General features: G+C 34.3%; 1 long non-coding RNA gene across 1 annotated transcript; it reads left to right on the top strand.

Moving 5' to 3' along the window:
- The first annotated feature begins 10,187 nt into the window (after positions 1–10,187).
- On the top strand, positions 10,188–13,799 carry LOC145791108 (uncharacterized). Its single transcript, XR_014330774.1, has 3 exons — positions 10,188–10,267; positions 11,980–12,076; positions 13,356–13,799. It is a non-coding gene; the product is annotated as an uncharacterized LOC145791108 (long non-coding RNA).
- Positions 13,800–18,409: the final 4,610 nt, after the last annotated feature.

Raw genomic sequence — 18,409 nt, 5'->3', positions numbered from 1 at the left:
CGAAGCAACCATCGCATCTTTACACCAGGCTGATGGGCACCACAAATACCTTCATGGATCTCAGCCATAGCAATTAATGATTCCTTTAGCCTTAAACATTCCAACAGTAACCAATCTGCTCCTCTTTTGTAAAGAGCATTGTTATACATTATATATTGCATAGACTGTAATTTAATTTTCCTGCTAGCTTTCGAAGATGGGCCAGTTAAATATTGAATGATTGGATGTCACCAATCATGCTCTTCTAAGTTATTCTGGTTAACTTCTACCATGATACCCCTTTTAGCCAATAGTGGTATTAACTTTTGGTATGTTGCTTGACTTATATCCATTTGGGTATTCTCTTTTCTTCTGAAATTCGAAGCCTTTTGGGCCATATCATTGGCCTTATGGTTCATGAATTTTGGGACATAAGTCACATTGGTTATTTGAAGCTGAGAAAGCAAATGCAGTGCAGCAACATAATATGGTAACATGCTTGCACTATGACACTTGAAGATTCATTTTACTTGGCTGATTACTAATTGGGAATTCTCAAATATATCAACTGCATGAGCTTCTAATCCAATAAGTATCTTAAGTCCCATTTTTAAAGCTTCATATTCAGCTTGATTATTAGAACAAGTAGTTTCATCCACTCTAAAACCATGTGTGGTTTCTACTCTCTGTAGTGATTTAATTATAACACCAATTCCAACCAAACCACTGGCTTTTGATCCATCGAACCACATTTGCCATGGCTCAACATTGATCATACCAAGGTCCATTATCTCCTGGTTTTCTATTTGACATGGATGATTTGTTAAGAAATTAGCCAAAACTTGTCCTTTTATTGCCTTTTGGGGAACATATTCTAGATAAAATTCTGATAAAGCTAATATTCATTTGTCAATTCTTTCTCTCAACATAGGTCTAGATAACATGTACTTAACCAAGTCTGTGGTTACAATTACCAAAACAACAGTAAGCAAAAGATAATATCTTAATTTTATTGCTGTAAAGTATAATATAAGGCACAACTTTTCTACAGCTGAGTATTTACATTCACAAGAATTTAAAAACCTATTAAGGTAATAAACTGCTTGCTCCTTGCCTTCTTCATTGTATTGGGCTAGGAAAACTCCCAATGAATCTTTTGCTGTAGCAATGTATAACTTCAAGGGCTTGTCGCTCTTTGGCGGCATCAACACTAGAGGCTTGGCCAAGTAGGCTTTAATTCTTTCGAAAGTAGCTTGATGCTCTGTTGTCCACACAAACTCCTCTTCATGTTTCAACTTTAACAAAGAAGAAAATACTTTAGTTTTCCCTGTAGTGTTAGAAATAAATCTTCGAAGAAAATTAACCTGACTATGGAACTTTTGTACTTCTTTCTTACTTGATGGAGGTTTGGCCTCAATGATGGCTTTGGCTTTATTCTGATTAATCTGTATTCCTTTCTTGTGCACAACATACCCCAAGAAGTTTCCAACTGTTACACCAAAAGCACATTTGAGAGGATTAAGTTTTAACTTGAACTTTCTCATTCTTTCGAAAGCTGCTACCAAGTGAACCAAGTGTTCCTCCATAGACTAGGACTTTACAACAATATCATCAATGTAACACTCTAGGTATCCTCCAATAAGATCATAAAAGATAGTATTCATTACCCTTTGATATGTTGCCCTAGCATTCTTTAGACCAAATGACATTTTTACCCATTCAAAGGTGCCAATATTCCCAGGACATCTGAATGCTGTTTTATGGACTTTCTCCTCTGCAATGCAGATCTGGTTGTAACCAGAATGCCCATCCATCATAGACAAATTTCTGTGCCACGCTGAACTATCTACCAATAGATCCATTATAGGCATGGGGTATTCATCTTTTGGAGTTGCCAAATTCATATTTCTAAAATCGATGCATACCCTAATCTTGCCATTTTTTTTAACCACATACACAATGTTAGACAACCACTTAACATACTTGGTTGTTCTAATGAAGCCTGTTTTAAGGAGCTTGAGAATTTTCTCCTTCACTTTTTGAACCACTTCAGGGCTCATCCGTCTTGGTTTCTGCTTGTGTGGTTTAAAGTTAGGCTTCATAGGGAGCCTATGTTTCATTAATGACTTATCCAATCCTGACAGTTCATTATAAGATCATGCAAAACAATCTTTATATTTCTTTAGGACTACCAACAATTGGGTCCTGTTAATAGAACTTAACCAAGCACTGATATAAGTGGGTTGCTGTGCAGATCCTTCCCCTAAATTGACTTCTTCCAAGAGGTCTTGTACTTGAGCACTTATTAATGCTTCTCCTTTGACTTCTTCTGGCTTCAAAGTAACTTTTTCGTTTTGTTCTGCTCCACCTCCTCTGGTTCAACATCTTTGCTTTCTTCCTCATAGACAAAATTTGTCCATAAGGCTTATTCTTCCTGTATTTTTTGGACCTTTGTTTCGATGTCCAATGCACAGTACTTATCAAGGGTCAAAGGCCTGACCTTTTGTTGCTCCTGATTACAGCCAACCACCATGGCTTCCTTCTCTTGTTCCTAAACCTTCTGGACTATTGACTTTATGTCTAATGCTGAAAACTTGACTAAGGCTAATGGTCTGGCTTCTTGGGTCTTATCTTTTTGCCTACAACCAGGCATCATTGTCATCCTTGGTGATAAACTCTTCATCAGCATTCTCTTGCACTAAGTGCTTCATGTGTGCTACTTCGTCATCAACCGTCACTTCGGTTGTTCCATTAGGTTTCCTCAATATATTGAGTGGTGTCACTCCTTCATTATATAACTTCGCCTTTGCAAAATCAGCACAAGCGATAAAGGGTTAAGGGACATAGGGCCATCATTATTTTCTGATGTAGAGAGGATGACACACATTTGTTGGTGTGAATCCAACCCCTGCCAAGTAAAGCATTATACTTGGTATTACTATTATAACAAAGAATGCTATCATGCAATCTCTGGTTTCCATACTTAAGTTGATGGGCAGGATGCCCTGAGCCATCTGCTTATCCCCAGCAAAGCCAGCAATGGTTGTGTTGGTTGGGATTAATCTGGGGTTTCTTTTTCCCAATTTCTTCAAAGAGGACTTCGGAAGCAGGTTCACTGCTGCCCCATTATCTACTAACACCATGTTCATTTGTATCCCATCGAAATAAACCTTGATATACAAGGGCTTAACGTGCTGCGTCATAGATGTTGTAAGGTACTTGAAGGGATACGAGAGAGTCATCATCCACTGCACCTAGGGCACATTCTGCACCTAGGGCACATCCTCTGCACTATAGTAGCTTCGAGAGAGTCATCATCCAACATCTCTTCACTAAAGCTTTTTTTTATGCCTACAGAGCTTTGTCCATCAGCTGGTGAACTTCTTGTATTCTTCTTGAGAGCAGTCTGGTTAGCCACATGTATCTACACAGTGACTTCCTCAAATTCTTTTAGGGATAGGTTTTGGAAATTTGACATGCCAACATTAGCTGTAGCCTCTCCAATTTCTGGAAACAGGTTGGTGTCAATTTCCATAGTTTTCTCAGACTTGGCTAGAATCTTTAGCCTCCCATTCTGAATTCGTTCTTGGATCTTGTCTAGGAAAACAATACAGTTTTTAGTTAAATGAGACCAAGAATTGTGCCATTTACAGTATAGTTTTCCTTTAAGTTCTTCAAGAGTAAGAATTTTGATTCCCTTTAGTAACTTTAAGAAATTTGCTGCAAGCAAATGATCAAAAATGTCATCTGCTTTTGTTAAGTCAAAAGAATACTTCTTATGCAGGTCTTTCTTTTTAAACTACTGGTCTATTGTACTGTCTTTTTGAATTAATGCCTCACAAGTCATAAGTTCTTTTCCTACTATCTCTGCTGCATCAATTTCATAATTAGGGTTCTTATAGTAGGTCTTATATGAGGCATTACTTCGATCTTGTTCTTCCTCGAGTAAAGTTTCATATCTAGACACCTTATAGGTTAACTCTACTAAGTCTCAAAACTCAGTAGAATCAAACTTTTTTCGAAGCCTAAATTTCAAGCCATCCTAAGCCAATCTTACAAATTCAAGCTCTGGTAACATGACCTTGCATTTGTTCCGTGCCCTTTTAAATCTGGCAATAAACTAAGCAGCCTTCACATCAAGCCTTTAGCTCAATCTTGCCAAGTCTGCCATGGAAACTTCAGGTTTTTTTTTGAAAAATTGGGCATGAAAAACTTCCTCTATTTGCTGCCAAGTTTGGATAGAGGCAGGTGTAAGGTTTATGTACCATACGAAGGCTGCTCCAGTTAGAGAACTTGGAAAAAGTCTCAGTTTGATGTAATCATTATTAGCAAACTCACCACACTGGTTTATAAACCTAGCAATGTGTTCCATTGTCGATTAATTTCCATTATCATAAAAAAGGGCAAAGTCTGGTATACTAAACCCTCTAAGATACTCGTGTACCATATCTACCCACTATGGGTAAGGTTTTCTATATACTGCTGTGTGGAACCCCCAAGCCATAGGTCCTCTCTAACTATATCAGCAATTTGGTCCCTTGGAACATATTTTGTGCTAGTTGAACCACTACTAGAGGGACAAACACAGGGTTTAGAGGAACACCATGTGCTTGTGGGCCTCTTGGTCCATATTGGGTACATTCAGGGCTGGTTGTCCCTATTGTACTGGCTGCTGTTGAAGGTATGGCTGGCCTCTTGGGGTTGCCCTGCGAAAGGTACCACAGAAGGAGAAGTAGGTGTTGCTTCTCTTCCAATTGCAGACAATCCTTCCAACCCCCGAGATGCAAACTCAAACACAGGGTTGGTGAAACCTCTTGTGCCAGGCATGTTCTCAAACATAGGATTTGGAAATGCTCGCATGCCATTACCTTAGGCTGGCCTAGAGCCACCAAATTGTATGGTTTCGCTTGTAGAGAATGGTACATTCTGAGTGGCCATTGGTCTTGAAGGAGTTTCATACCATGACTGACCAACAGGTGCTGGCCTCACATAGTTATGACTACTAGTCTAACCATTAATTTGTCCATTATTTTGCATAGGCTGTTTATCTCGAGCCAATCGTTGCTAAGGACTATTTATATTTTCTTCAGTTTGTCTTACAACAGTTGGTTGATGAAAATTCATTCGATTAGAAAGGATGTTGCCCATCTTTCCATTGTATACATTAGTTATTGTCCCATAACATCTACTAAACCTCCCCACAGATTCAGTGGTTGGGTAGAATGAACATTTGAAGGTCCAGTCTCATGGCTCTACCCAGCGTGTTGGACATGTATTGTATATTCTGAAGTGTTGGTCTGTTCAACCATTTGCAGAAGATCTTATGGAATAGGTGCATCCATCACATTGTCTTCTAGGTTAGGTATTTCTATCTCTCCTTCCACACTCTCTTCCAGGCATTCATTTTCTCATCTTGCTCTACGTCTAGCCATTTTTAATAGTCCCACTAGGTATGCCAAAAATATATGTTGGTTTTTTTAGCTTTCAAGGGTTAATAGTGTAAATTTAAGCGTGCCAGCAAGGATCAATTCGTCCTTATAGAATTTATAATTGCCAACCAATTATCAAGCGATTGTGTTGAAATTCTTTCAGCCTCAATAAAGAGGGCTTTTACTGGCGGCTTGTTTAGGAGAAAATTATGAATAATAACAAGTAAATATAATTTAGAAATCGAATTTCATTAAGCAAATGATAACTTACAATGAAGTTACAATGACCTAGCCTCGACGAGGTTTACAACAACAAACTATTGAAAAACTACTCCTAGGAATTGAAGTGCAGTACAGGAATTGAAGTGCTGGAAGTGTAAAGAACTGAAAATGTAAAAAAATGGAAAGAAAATATGAAGTAAATGACTGATTTCTGGATCTGAGTCCCTCTCCTTTTGTTTAGCCCTTTCTGCTATTTATACTCTTTAGTGATAACCGTCGAAGTGACCTTCTAACCGTTGAAATATGCTTCCACGATCTCTGGTCGTGGCTTCGCTCAACTAGTTTCCACTACGCCTCTTTTGCACTTAGACTTTCCTTTTGAATGTGAATTTGAATTGTAGGTAACCGTTAGGCTACGTCATCTCGCCTCTTGACAATTTTGTATCATATTAATTGCATATATAATAAATATGAATATGATCAATAGTTCAATTATTTTAATATCATATGGCGATTAACAATTTATATATATATACACTACAAGAAAACTGGGTATATGAGACGGAACTATTTGTGACGGCACACTTGCCGTTTCAAAAAGTCACTTTTTGCGACGGCAGAAAATGCCGTCTAAAAAAAACAGAATATTTGCGATGGCACCATTTGCAGTCTCAAAAAAGCAGAGCATTTGCGACGACTCTAAATACCGTCGCAAATACTCTCATTCAAATGCTCTGCTTTTTTGAGATGGCAAATGGTGCCGTCGCAAATACTCTGCTTTTTTGAGACGGCATTTTCTGCCGTCGCAAAAAGTGGCTTTCGTGTTTTTTTTTTAGTGAATATTTTTAAAATTTTAAATATTTTTTTTAGATGTACCTTACTTAGATGTATCTACAAAATAAAAAAATTATGAAAAAATATTTTTAAAAATTAATAAATACATAAAAATATAAAAAAATGTATTGAATTATTGTATTTTTGGTATTTAGTGAATTTTTAAAAGATTTTTTTTACAATTTTTTTAATTTTTAGGTGTATTTATGTTAGGTGTGTCTAAAAATTTTAAAAAATACTTAAAATATTAAAAAAATTTAGTAAAAATAATATAACACGGAAAACAAGAAAGTTTAATTTTCTCAAAAGAGTTTTTGGAAAACTCTAACCTAGCATAGTGATTGTGGTTTTGAGATAGCTTCATATATATACAGTCACAAAATGGTTTGAATAAATTCAACAGTATTTTTCTGTCGCAAAAAAAATAAAAAAAAACAATGTCGTCTTACTCTTTTGATATACCATTTCTCTTTTCATTCATTTTTTCATCTTCCCGTCTCTCTGTCTCTATCTCTCTCTCTTCTCTTTATCTCTTTCACTTATCACTCTTCTTTCTATGTCTGCCTGTTTCTCTCTCTCATTCTCTCTGTGTCTCTCGCCTATCTCTCTTCTCTCTATCTCTCTCATTTCTTTTTTTTCTCTCTCTCTTATCTTTCTATCTCTCTATCTCTCTCGCTCATTTCTCTTCTCTTTCTGTCTCTCTCTTTTTCTGTGTCTCTCTCTCGCTCATCTCTTTTCGCTCTATTTCTCTTTCTTTTTGTCTGTCTCTCGCTTATCTCTTGTTTCTCTCTCTTTTTCTATCTCTCCATCTCTCTCTCTCTATCTCTTTTTCTGTCGATCTCTCTCTCCTTGTCTCTCTCTCACTCATCACTCTTCTCTCTCTCTCTACTTGTCTATTTGTCTATTTCTCCCTCACTGTGTTCGCCTTGCTCACTCTCTTATTCCCATCTTCTTTATTTATCGAGCTCCTTCTCGATTTATCGATCCACTATAAAAAAATATACTTTTAGCAACCACTTTGTCTATCTCTCTCTCTCTCGCTCATCACTCTATCTCTGTCTCTCTCTCTCTCTATCTCTTTTCTTTATCTGTCTCTCACAAAATTAAAATATTTTTAAAATATTTAAATATTTAAAAAATTTTAAAAATTGATTTGAATTAAGTTTTGAAAAGAGTTTTGAATTATCTGTCTTCTTTATTTATTGAGCTCCATTTCGATTTATCGATCCACTACAAGAAAATGCATTTTTAGCGACCACTTTGTCTCTTTCTCGCTTATCACTCTGTCTCTTTCTCTATCTCTTTTCTCTATTCGTCTCTCACTCATCTCTCTCTCTCACTACCCATCTTCTCTACCACATTTACCACTACTGCAAATGCCATTCAACTACCACCACTCTTCTCTTTCTCTCTTTCACTCATCACTCTTCTTTCTCTGTCTGTTTGTCTATCTGTCTGTGTGTCTTTTGTTCATCTTTCTTCTTTTTATCTCTCTCATTTGTCTTCTCTCTATGTCTCTCTCGCTCATCTCTCTTCTCTCTATCTCTCTCATCTCTTTTCTCTCTCTGTCTCTCTCGTTCATCTCTTTTTTCTCTCTCTGTCTCTCTCGCTCATCTCTCTTCTCTCTATCTCTCTATTTTTCTATTCTCTCTCTCATTCATCTCTTTTCGCTCTCTTTCTATATGTCTCTCTCATCTCTTGTTTCTCTCTATTTTTCTATATGTCTCTCTCTATCTCTTTCTCTTTTTGTCTCTCTGTGTCTCTATATCTCTTTCTCTCTTTATCTCTCTCTCACTTATCACTCTTCTCTCTTTCTTTCTCTCTCTGTGTCTGTTTGTTTGTCTCTCACTCTCTCTATGTGTCTGTCTGTCTGTTTGTCTCTCTCCCCCATTGTGTTCACATTGCTCACTCTCTCCCTCATCTTTTCTCTATTTACTGAGCTTTCCACTACAAGAAAATGCACTTTTAGCGACCACTTTGTCTCTCTCTCGCTCATCACTCTGTCTCTGTCTCTCTTTCTCTCCTCTATCTGTCTCTCACTCATCTCTCTCTCTCTCACCACTCATCTCGTTTACCAACTTCACCTCTACGACTACCATTACTACTACCATTGCCACCACTCCACTACCACCACTACCATTACTACTACCATTACCTCTCCTTCACCCTTGCCACTCTATCTATTCTACCACTACCACAACTTCACCACTAATGTCCTTTGCCATCACCACCACCACCGCCATCATCTCTTATCCACCACCTTCACCACTACTGTCGCTCCATCTCCTCTACCACAAAAAATTAGTTCATGATTTTTAATAACAAAAAAAAAATGGGCCGCAGAAAAATATCGATCCATTACAAGAAAATGCACCTTTAGCGACCACTTTATCTCTCTGTCGCTCATCACTCTGTCTCTCTCTCTCCTCTATCTGTCTCTCACTCATTTCTCTCTCTCACCACCCATCTCCTCTACTACCTTCACCACTACTGCAAACACCATTCCACCACCACCATTACTTTTACTGTCGCCACTTCACCTCTACGACTACCATTACTATTACTATCGCCACCACTCCACTACCACCACTACCACTACTGCCACTACTACTATCATTACCTCTCTTTCACCCCTGTCACTCCATTTACACTACCACTACCACAACTTCACCACTAATTTCTTTCGCCATCACCATCACCATCACCATCACCATCACCACCACCACCACCACTACCACCATCATCTCTTATCCACTACCTTCACTACTGTTGCCGCTCCTTTTCCTCTACCACAAAAAATTAGTTCATGATTTTTAGTAATAAAAAAAAATAGGCCGCAGAAAAATATTTTTCATTGACTACAGAAAATTAACTTTTATTTTAGTGGAAAATATTTTTCATTAAACTATATATTACCCCTACTTCTACAAAATAAAAAATAATAATATTTTTTTTCATTAAAATAAACATGAAACAAATAAATTTTCAATCTTAGTAACTAAAAAAAAAAAATTTTTTTTTAAAAAAAATTCATTAACTAAAAAAAATATATATATTTTAACAAAAAAATAAATTTATTTATTTATTTAATCTGCCGCTCCTTTTTATTTTTATTTTTCATTCCCGTCCCTTTATTTTTTTCCATTGCCGCTCCCCACTTTATTTTTTTCCCATTCCCGCCCCCCCCAAAAAAATCCCTAATTTCAAACCCAAACCAACCCAAAATCCCTAAAACCCTCACCCTTCTCTTCACCTTCACCCTTCTCGCTCTCGCTATCTGTCTCTCTCTCTCTCTCTCTCTGAGTGTACTGCAAAAAGCTTCGAAACCCTTGGAATCTCTCAAATCTCGAATCTCATTCACTCATATCTCTACAAGCTCTGCTCTGTGTGTATTGCTCTCTCGCTGCTCTGTTTCCTTCACCCCTAATCACTCATTTCCCCTGCTCTCGATCTTCTCACCAAACTCCCTGACTCATCGACAATCTCATGGCTAAAGGCAAGCTTGATCTTCTCTCTTCCAAATCGTCCGATCGTTCGATCAGTCTTAGGGATTTTGGAATACATGGTTTTAAAAAGTACTTTTAATAGCTATGACTTTGTCTGTTTCACAAATATTGGTGCTCTGTACATGAATATGCAACTTTATGTTATTATGTTATTTCTATACTTCATATATTATTATTTTGAACTGGTAGTTTGGTAGTGAATCAAGGGCAAGCATTAGCGAAGATTAATATTGGAGATGTTTTGGATTCTGATGGTAATTGTGCAGGTGCTTTAAGTGCATTTGAAAAGGGTTATGGGTAAGAGTCTTCATTCTTGGGTCCTATATTCTATTTATTGCATTTGTTTTGTGGAATTTAAAATATTTTTTATATTTTTGGATGGAGAAATATGCCATGTGCTGGCTACTAGAATTCATTTGTTAATGGACCTTATGATATTCTGAGCATTAATAGAGTTTTTATTTTGTTTTATTTTATTTTTTGTGATATTAAAGAAAGACATTGAAGTCCATCCCAATTGCAAGAGAAGTACGTCCTTGAGATAAATGCACAGTATGCCTTCTTTAATTGTTCACGTTTACTTTGGGGTTTATACTTTGTGAAATCTAGTTCTGTCCAAAGAGAAATGCACAGTATGCTTTAAGCATGCATTTTGTATGTAGTTGGGTTCTTATCTGTATGCTTTTGTCTCTATAAAAGATGTCATTTTCTTGTTTTTTTTCTTATTCGTCATTTAATTTATCTTATTATCATACTTTCCTTTTTGGACAAATAATGATTTGGTTTGGGGCTTCTCTTGTTCATCAAGTGTAATAGATCTGAAACTTTTCATTGCCCTCTGGTCTGTCACTGCACTTTTCTTTTTTTTTTTTTCTTTTTTTCTTTATGATTTCTTGAATGGAGAAACCTGATCAGCCTGACTTCCCCCAAGTTCCTAATCATTGACCCATCTCCTTTTTGGTTAATGGGGAATAAAGAAATGAATAAATTTTCTTTTCAAAAAATATAGAAAATACACCTATCAAAGCAAAGGTGACTAATGAGTCTAGTAGGTGGATGTGACTAACTTGTCTACCTAGCTTCTTGTACTTGAAGAAATTTGCTGGTCTACCCTGTTGATATTGCTCTTTGTGTACCATATGGGAAAAGATCCATGTAAGAGATGCATTTCCTTAAGTATAAAAAAGTTTAATCTGCTTCATGCGGTATTTTCCCTTATATTCTTTCATCACTCAATATTCAATCAGATCCAGATGTTTTGTTTGGATGTGTAAGTGTCATTATGTAGTCACATGTTTAGTAATTCTTAAACCTTCTCTTTTGTGTTGCACATTAATATACAGAAATTCCGTAATTATATTTTGATTTCTTTTTGGCCATAAACAACTCTCATGTACCTTACATCGGTGTTTCATCCTTTTTCCTAGCTGGTGCTTTTTTGTGTGTTAGCCAGGTGAAAGGCTTTCTTGACTATAAATAGATTAGTAATAAGGTATTAAGGAACTACTAAAATCACTATTCCCGTTTTTGGGCTATAAGACTCTTAACTTCCAATGAGCTACGCGCATAAGCTTTTTTTACTACAAAAATGATTCCAATGTTCACATGTCCTGAAATGAAGTATTCTCAGCTTTAATGATCAATGGAATATGACCTAAGATAAGATGCAGGACTTGGATGATTAAACATTTTGCAGAAAGAGGAAGTATGATTATATCATTTTGTTGATTTTTTAGTAGATCACTTTTGCTTGAAGATACCTCATTTAGGTAATTCCTTGTCAAGAAGTCACTGCTCATTTGTTTTTGCTGTGTAATGGAAAAGGATAACTTGCAATCCTTGTATGGTTTTTCCTTTTATTTTTCTCATTGAGAAACTGTGTCAGTGGTCTGTGTATATGCAAGTGTGCTTGCATGCTTTTATAGGTGTTTCACCATATTAAACTTAACATTGATATTAATGGTTACTCCACTATTGTGCTTTATGATTAAATGCATGTTGTTCTGCAGGCATATAAAGATTGGATCTTGAGGACAATTGACGAGACTTGGAATTTATTCCACAAAAAATTTACTGCTTTGTGGGACAAACACAAGGATGGCTCTGGTGAGGCTTATCTTCTAGCAATTTATAACAACCCTCAACTTCAGCTGCTTGTAAAACAGAAATTCATGAAAGATTTGTTCCATGACACTCTTGGTTTTGGTGCTGCCAAAATGATAAGGTGAGATAGTGATTTCCTTCTTTGCTTACTAGAATTTATGTACCCTCTTTCTTTATCCCGGCTATTCCTGTGTTTTTTTTTTCTTTTCATTTGCCAAAATTCCTTTGTGATGCACCATTTCCTATTTGCATGGACCAGGTTTTAAAGATTTGTAACAAACCTTGATCATAGGAATGCCAAGAAAATATAAGTTATAATTTTTCATGTGATCATCCATTTTATTTCTATTATTTCATTAACATCTGTTTACTGGTGTTCGTTTTGTTCACTCATACATATGCTTGGTGGACTTGGTTATATTTGCTGAATAAAATTCTTGAAGTGTGTAGAATATCTGCATTTGAAACTTATTTTTGTGACCTTAAGATTACTCATTCCCTTCTAAGCACCTCCTTTTATGGACGCAACCTTAATTGTCAAATCGAGATTTATATCGTGAATCGAAATGACCTTGTACCGAATCGCGAATCGAATCGTGAATCGTAAAGGTATAAAATTAACAAATCTATATGACACCAGTATAGATTCTTTACTGTACAGGTATAAAATTAACAAATCTATATGACTTCTTGATATAGATTAGAGGCATACTGGATAAAATTCTACGTAGCTCTCTTCTGTATACCATATTGTCACAGATGTGGGCACATGTGCACGTGTTCAAAATGCGCAGACAATCTGGTCCAAGGAAGAGTAAAGTGTCCAATGTGCCTAGCACCTGTAATTGAGACGATACGTGCCTATTCTATCCAATAATAATAACCAAGAAAATAATATGATATGTGCCTATCCTTATTAGTTGCTCCCCAACTCCATCCAGGCAATATAAATAAATTTTACCTTTTTTTTTTTGATTTGTTTTACAATAAGTACATGTGATTTGCTTAATTTATGCCTGGAATACCAGATGGCATACCAGAATACCAGATGACAATAAGTACGTGACAGCATTTGCAATGTACTATAATTGTGTTTTGGTGTTTGATTATCTAAACGTTGATTGATGAAACTGACCTTAAAATCTTACTATACATGTTCTTATTATCATGGGGATTTATGTATTAGCTTTTATCTCTTCATGATTTTGATGGTATTTATTGCTTTGTTCTAGATTTTCTTCAAAAAGATTATAATTTGCAATTGTTATCTATTTATTTGTAGGTCAAAAGGATAAATTTTGCGGAGGGGAAGATCTGATTCTAGAAGGAATTTGCAGCTTGATTTTTGAAATAGGCCCAAAATTGAAATCTTGTTGGAAATTTTTTATTTTTTTATTTTTTGTAAGAGCATTTAAATATGCAAGTGTGCTGATCGGTGAATTTCAGATTTTATTTTATTTTTTTTTGGATTGGGGTGAATTTTATAATTTAAATATGCTTTTATGAACATGTACAGTTTAATTATTCTTTATAAAATATTGAATTTGATGGTTTTATCAATTTTTATTTTTATTTTTATTTTCTGTTATGATGTTTTTGTGAATGGAATGTAAATAACCAGCTCAGAGCGTATTTTATATTAATTAAATTATGAAATTAAGTAAAAAGGTGGCGTTTTTGTTCAAAACGCCACTATAAGTATTAGTGACGTTTATAAAACGCCTTATACCTATAGCGATGGCGTTTTGCCGTCGCAAAAAAGCAATTTTTTTGAAATGTAACGCCTTTAGCGACGGTATTTTTGCCGTCTCAAATACACTTTTAGCGACGGTATTTTTGCTGTCGCAAAAAACCCTTTTAGCGACGGTAATACTATGCCGTCCCAAAAAACTCAGATTTTCATTCATTATTGGCGACAGAAATTTGCCGTCGCAAAAAAGGCATTTTCCCGTCGCAAAAACAAAGGTGACGGCACTGTGTCGTCGCTAAAATTCTTTTGCAACCCCCTTTGTTGCGACCCCCACTTGCCGTCGCAAAAAGCCATTTTACCGTCGCAAAAACCTTTTGAGACGGCGTTTGGGGTATTTGCGACGGTGTTTTGCCGTCGCAAAAAACAATTTTTTTTGTAGTGATATATATTTAATATTTCACTTTTTTTGTTTAAAAATACTATTTGAGATTTAGGTTGTTCGGATTGTCCATTGTCTTGGCCCAAGCTTGCCCTAAATTAATTTTTTTTAAAATTTTTTTTTGACTTTCTATTGAAACTTGCATTGAATTTAAAAATATGTAACTCAAACTTAAAAAAATTTATGATCTAAGCTCGAGTTTAAGCCAATTATACCCCTAGTATTTTTTTTATAGGACCCAATCACTCTAGTTTGTACAAAAATTTATTCACTAAACTCAAACTCTAAATTTATTTTTCAAATTTATGTTGTTTTTAAAGCAAACTTAATTTTTAAATTGATTATTTTTAAAGTTGTATTTTTAAATATGATTTTCTGTGTAAAATGTGATCTTTTAAATTGTTGTTTGAATATACTACTCAACTCGATAAATAGCCCAATTGGCCAGAACTTCACCACCACATTAGAGATTAGTGGTTCAAATTTTTCTACTTGTATGTGGACCTTATTACCCTTGTATTCATTAGGATTTTTCTCTCCCACTTTGGAAGTTTCTTTGTATTAATCACGTGTTATATTTGATTTGATATTCCTCATTGTAATAATAATTTATAAATATACATATATTATAAAAAAGAAAATTAAACTGCATGAGTTCGACTTAATTAAACATATTTGAGATCGACTCATAATCTAAACAAGACAAACTAAAAGACAGCTTAAAACTCATTAAATTATCAAGTCAAACTTGAACCACCTGCTACTCCACTCAATTACAACTCCTACATTAGAAGTAGTTCCTCTCCTGCAATAGGCTGTGAATTTGACCCTATTTCATCTATTCTATTATTAAAAGGGAACAATAATTTTGGTGTCATGAAGCTACTCCTCAGAAACTTTTCCTAATTTTTCTTAAAATGACCTTAACTTCTTACACTTACATCAGTTTTAATTAGGGGTAAAATGATAAATGAAAACAACCAATTTCACTTCCCACTTCCTACTCTTCACGTCTCCTCATTGTTGTGCAGTCCTAAAGCAGTTACAACATCACTGCATTTTGCAGTCCTAAAAATATAACAACTGCATAACTCCATGTTGAATAACTTCCCACATTGAATAACTTCCCACCTTTCACAAAGGTTTCACCATCATAGACTTCTTTCTATAACTCAATTTTAATTTTTGCTAAAAACTTTTCTGTTTTCTTTTTGAAACGTTTTCACTTTCATTGGAACTTATTCAAAAAACGTTTTTTATTTTTTTATTTGGAGGAGAAACACTAATCAAGTACATTGCAATCATATGATTTTATTGCAAGTTGGTAGAGTGATTGGCCAAAGTATATATGCACTACTCATCTTACAATGTAATTGGTGGGAAGAAGGAAAGAAATTGCCTGTAACTAAATGGGTTATTTTGAACATGAAAAACAAAAATCTTTTTCATCGAAAAAAATGGTACCTTGTTTTCATTGTCACTCTTTGGCAAATTTGGAAAGACTGTAATAAATTGGTTTTTGATAATCTTTCCAACCCACTTCAGATCAATCTCAAGAACATCTTCCTATATGTTCAAGAGATTGATGAGGCTTTTCTCTCCCCTCTCTACTCACCTCCTGCAGCTCCTAAACTTATTAGTTGGTGTTGCCCAACTGTAGGTAAGCTCAAACTTAATACTGATGGATGCTTAAAAGGTAACCCATGGCAGGCAGGCTATGGAGGACTATTGCGAGATGAAGCTGGTACTTGGATATGGGGCTACTATGGCAAGCTGGGTCATTGCTCAAGTCTAGAGGCAGAGATATGGGCCATCTACAAAGGACTAACCATACTCTTCCAAAAAGGCTCCAGAGATGTCCAAATAGAATTTGACTCTGAACAGGCTATCAACCAAATCTTGCATGGACCAACTCAACACTCTCCTTCTAAAGCCCTCATTGAAGATGCTAGGTTCCTGTTAAGGAGGAGTAACAGCTCTCTTGGGCACACCTTACGTGAGAGAAACAAAGCTGTTGATCGTCTAGCCAACATGGGAGTAGCTCAAAATGAGCATGTTGTTTTTCTTGATAATCCTCCAATTGAAGTTACAACTTTCCTTATTGATGACATGACTGGAGTTAGCTTTGTGAGGGACTAGCTCTCTGTTTGTAACTTTAACTCTTTAACTCTTGTTCTTTACTTTTCATTTGAATCTAAAAAAAAAAAAAAAAGTAAGTATAATTATAATTTTTATTTTCTTCATTACAAAGTTCAATTATATAATCAAATTTTTTGGGGAAAAACACACACTATAAAAAATGATTTGTATTCGTAAAATTTGTTTTGATTTATATATTTGTTCTCTTAATAGTGTTCAGGTTCTTTGGGGAAAAAAAAACATAGCAGAAAAAATAATCAGTTTTCATAAAATTTATTTTTTAATTAATTAATTTATTTTTTACTGTAAGTGTATAACAAAGCTCTTTATCTCTAAGTGTTTTCTGTTTCATTTTTTTAAACTTTCATTTGTTTTTAAAAAAAAATTTGGTTTTTGTTTATTTCAGTGTGCGCGCTTCAAGTTCAGTGTTTTTTGTGCTTTAGATTTGTATTTTTTTTTTAATTTGGTGTGTTTTTGTATTTTTATATTGAATTTTTTTTATTTTAAATTGCGAAGCAGAAAATGCATGCACTTTTTTAGACTTAGACTTAAAAATTTTGGGATTTTTCCTTGTTAAACTTTTGTTTGTTTTTGTGTATAAATTCAATTTTAAAATTTTGGTTTGTTTGTTTACTTAATTTGTGGGTGTGTGCCTGTTTTTTTCCTTCAAATTAGTGTTCTTGTTTTTGTGTTTATGAGTTTATAATTTATTCTTTTAAAAAAATGGTTGGTTTGGTTGATTAATTTTTGTGTGTGTTTTAAAAAACAAAATGTTGTCAATAAAATTGGTTTGTTTGTTTGCTTAATTTCATGTTTTTTTTTTTAATTTCAAAGCAAAAAATGTTTTATTTTCGTATTTGTGCAGGCTTCTTTGAACAGTTTGCACTATCACAACTGTCCGCAATTTTTTAGACTTACTTAGATTTAAACACTTTGGGGTTTTTTCCCATTTCTCTTTTTTAAGCTTTTGTTTGTTTTTTTGTTTAAAAATTCATTATTTAAAAATTTGATTTGTTTGTTTACTTAATTTTTTGTGTATATTATTTAAAATAAAATTTAGTGCTCTTAAAAAAAATCATATAAAATGAGTGTCTTTGATTTTATTTTATTTTTTGTACTTTTTTGTGTAATACTGTTAATCATACTTTCTATAAAAAATTTATAAAAAATGAAATGTTTCATTGTGTTATCAGGTTTAAAAAATTTTCATTGTGTTATCAACATTTGTGTTTGTGTGTTTACAATTTATGTTTTCAAAAAATTAGTTTGTTTGATTGCTTAATTTTGTGTGTGTGTTTTTCTTATAAACAATTCAATGTTCATAAAAAAAATTTATTTAAAAAAATAATATTCTTAATTTTTTTTAATTTTTTTTTGGGTTTTTAATTATTTAGATTAATAGATTATTATTTATTTTTTGTATATCAATTCTTTTTTACTGCAAGTGTTCCAAGAATATGGGTTTATGTTTTGGTATTTTGCGTGTACCATTATAGCTTACACTTTTTATTTTCTTCATTAAAAAGTAACAAGAAAAAAAATTTATGTTATTAGACTACATAATTTGTGTGTGCAATTGTTTAGACTACATAATAGTCTTAATTTTTTTTGGGTTTTTTTTTATTATTTATATTAATAGTTTATTATTTATTTTTTGTATGTATATTATTTGAAAAAATAATATGAAATTTATATTATAATTCTAAAAGAAATTGGACACGCATCACGTGTGTCCGGCCGTTAGTAGCAGAATATAGAAAGAGTGGAAGGAAAAAAAAGAGCACAACAGAGAAAGAATTCATAGAAGAGAAAGAAATACAACTTATTTGTAAACTACCAATTCTCCTCATTACTGACTAACAACTGGATAATTTACCAATTCACTACTCTAATCTCAGCTCTACAACTCACTGATATGGCTACTGTATTATATGTCTTTTCTTCTTTTAAATTTTTAGTAAGACTCCTATCATTCCCACCCCCTTAAGAAGGTCTTGTCCTCAAGGCCTATGGATTATCCATTGAAAAAGACCATAAATCCAAACAAGGCTCTGCAGTGCATTCAACA

This window comes from Camellia sinensis, chromosome 5 (assembly GCF_055761805.1).
Source record: "Camellia sinensis isolate YWXY chromosome 5, ASM5576180v1, whole genome shotgun sequence".
NCBI classification, from domain to species: domain Eukaryota; kingdom Viridiplantae; phylum Streptophyta; class Magnoliopsida; order Ericales; family Theaceae; genus Camellia; species Camellia sinensis.
Note: the sequence above shows the minus strand (reverse complement) of the source record. Positions and strands in the feature narration are given on the sequence as shown.